We start from the raw sequence: 3,677 nt of genomic DNA, 5'->3' as shown, positions 1-3,677 counted from the left end.
TTTGAGTCCAGTCGTCTTCGGCAGGGGCATTCAAACTTTTGGTCCTTGGGGAGGCCAGAGCTCTTTTTCATGACAATTTCTGGTTTGGTATTGTGGCCTTTAAGTTATGAACCAGGCTTAATTCAGCAGCGAGATATAACAGGAAGAATCCAAAATTCTGCATTTTAGACCCATCCTAATCTCTTGTTGAATGATTGATGTTAGACAAATTATTCCATGTATTCAGCCCTATGTACCTGCTATGTGTCATGTGGAATCCTAGGGTACAAAGGTAATTAAGATTCAGTTTTCTGCCTTTGAAGGGCTCATAATCTGGTGGGGTTTTTTTTTTTTTTTTGGCGGGGAGGTGGGAATGGTAATTAGGTTTACTTAATTGTTCTTGGAGGAGGTAATGGGGATTGAACCCAGGACCTCATGCATGCTAAGCATACATTCTACCACTTGAGCTATACCCACCCCCTAAAGACTCATAATCTGGATAAGTGGCAGAGGGTCAGGTTTAGGGGAAGTAACCAGTAAACCCGGCAAATTATAACCAGGAACGACTAAACCAGGCAAGTTGCAATTAGAACCAAATAACTAAAGGATTGGTTAAAGATTCATGGAGGAGATAACATTGCTTTTTCTCTTCTGTTAAATGGTGTCTAACTCAGAGTTGAGAGGACAAAAGATAGTAAGTGCCAAATCCATGTGTGTTGTTAGGATGGTGATGAACATGTGCTGTTATTTCCTTCTTTTCGACATCCCCTGCGTGGAGAAAATTCTGAGGTTCTATGGGACATTGTTTTTCAGTTCTTGCAAGACATGTTCATCCTATCCAGCTTCTAAAAAGGACCTCTTGAAAATATGGCAGCAAAAATTGCCTCATTAAACTTGACATTTTGTCATTTTCTGATGTTCAAAAATTATGTGTTATTTTGCAGAGGAGTCGTTCCATTTAATAGATGTGTGTATTTTGCAGATTAAAAATTGAGATTCAATGTTCATAATTACCCAGTGATGTAATTTACCCACTTGAGTCCACTCAAAACAGATCAGAATATATTAAAATAGATTTTACAGCCCAGTGTTATAGCATAATATTTTGGTTCCCCATAATTTTACGTGACCAGAATTTTCTGGTGTTCTGTCCACATTTACCAAAGAAGTATATTTCACTTTGTACAGCTGTGTTCCTGAAAGTAATAGGTAAATTAGATTTTTGAGACTCAAATCACTGTTATGTAGTATTTATATTGTTTTTTACTTGTTGCACAGTCCCTTTAAATAATCACTCCTTGTTTTCTGTGTGTGGTTTTTCATTTGACATCCTTTCTTAAAGCATGGATCAGTTACACCAGTTTCTTATCTCTCTCTCACCCACTCACATTTACTCTAGCCCCATATCTCTAGAATAAGAGAGGATTTGTCTGAAGGAATAAACCAGGATTTCTACCATACATGTATGTTGAGAATAGCCATAGCTCATCTTTGTGGTCAGTTCGTATCGCCGCATGTTTGTTTTACCTGTGGTATTGTCGAGATGCTTGAAATTACCAGTGAGAGCTGCCACTATATTTCATGTAAATTAAACGAAATGGATCAGAATGGAGCAAAGAGATGTTTTTAAGGTTTGTTTGATTCTTTTTGGTCCAGAGCAAAAGTGTGGTCTTATTTTTATGGCTGCTCAATTACTGTATTCTTACTTAAAATTCTGAAGCCAAGAGCTTTCCTGTGCTTTCACCACAAATCCACATTTGGATTAGCTCTCACGGGAGTTTGACTGTGTGCCAGCATAAGCTTGTCGTTTCCATTTTGTTTGCTAAAATCCAGTGTTATGTGCTACCCCTTTAAAAGATTCATTTATACATTTTTTTGATGAAGAAAAGATAATGACCATCTAGAAATGTTAATAGTTGTACTTTCTTTAAGATTTCATTTTTTGGCCATGTGGTAATTGGCAATCAGCAACAGCAATAGCTGTGGATTTGGTGAAGTTGGTTGACTTAATTTTTTTTAATTCTAATAATGGAATTGGAGCAACAGAGAACCCTAAGATGGTTAAAGAAGGAATAATAAGGATGATGACTTTTCTCTGGCACCTAAATCTAGCACCTGGCTTTATGTAATTAAAAATAATTTATGCATATTTGGCTTATTAAGCACAAATCAACAATTTACTTGGCAGATGGGAGCTACTACATGAGTGAAATAATGGGGCTACCTTCTATTAAGTACTCTAGTGTATGGGATTTAGGAAGATCTGCCAATCAAGAAGCTTTAATGTAGATAGTTTATTCAGAGTATTTTACTCTTGAATTTTCCATATCTGAATAGTGTAAGCAGGTTCTTGTGTGTTGGACTTGACAGTCTCCCTTAGTAGATACCGGTTTTTTTGTGATGTAGAACAAGACTAAGATAAAAAACATGAAAATAGACGATGTTTCCTTATCTTTTCTTTCATCTTGGCACCATACTTTGAAATTGAATCATCTATAATTACTAGAACATGGTAACATTTGAAACGAGCTTTCCCTTTCAAAATGTTTTATGATATTTATATAAACTTAATAAATCACTGTGTAAGTGATTTGTCATAATTAAACATACACATAAAAAAAATTGAGGTAGCCTTTCAAAAAAGTTCTTAATGATCATCACTCAAAAATACAAGGCTTTTCTCTCCTTTTTCCCCACCCCAAGCTCAAGAACCCAACTCTGAAAATGTTCTCAAGTTTTTCTTAGCAAAATATCATTGCATTCTATGCTCACAAAGGAAATATCTGGTAAAATTTTGGCCTCCCAGGTACCTCATTACTGGGACCCGGGTGCCCAAATGGTGGCCTTGACATTTCATTTTACATAAGGAAATATCAACCCTTTCACACACACCCCCCACTGTGAATTAATAAATACCATTTTGGCTTATTAAAGAGAAAATCCTATAGGGCAACCCCTAGGAAGGGCAAATCACACTGTGTGCTCCTCTCCTTTCCTCCCTCCCTGGAACAGTTTGAGTCATGTGAAATCAAGTAAAAGATTACTTTTAAAGATCTCTTAGAATTATAAAGGACAGCTATGTAGGAGTTTTTGCAATATGAAGGATGGTCAGTGTCACCACTGTTTCTTGGTAATAATGGAAGGATTATTGACTGCTTACCTATAAGCCTCGGGCCTTTTTTTCAAATACCTGCTGATACACTGCTCTTTCTCCCTTCCCCCTCCCCTGCTTGCTGCTGGGGTCTTCCTTAAGCATAGGCTGGAAACCACCACTCCAGTTCACCTTAGGGTCATGAATCCTCAATCCTCAAGAGTTGAGTTAAAGTTATAATAATGTGGATTGTGTGCAAAGAGGTTGATTTCTTATTTTTTTTTTTTGGTTAAGATATTGGAGATTTGTAATGTAAGTAGAAAATTAATATTTGCTGTCAAGTAGATTTCATTCTAATGAAAAAAAGACTAAAAAGTGATGACACTGGCCATCCTTCATTTTTCAAAACCTACAGAGCTGTTCTTTATCATTCAAAGAGATCTTTAAAGGTAATTTTTTATTTGATTTCACCTAGATCAAAATGTATCAGGGATGGAACTGAGCACAGTGTGTTTTGCCTTCCCTGAGGGTTACCCTATGAGATTTTTAAAAAAATAAATCAACAAGCCAAAATCCACAAGTGCATTAATACACCACTGAGTCCAGC

This window comes from Camelus ferus, chromosome X (assembly GCF_009834535.1).
Source record: "Camelus ferus isolate YT-003-E chromosome X, BCGSAC_Cfer_1.0, whole genome shotgun sequence".
Lineage (NCBI taxonomy): Eukaryota > Metazoa > Chordata > Mammalia > Artiodactyla > Camelidae > Camelus > Camelus ferus.
This window is presented reverse-complemented; position numbering follows the sequence as displayed.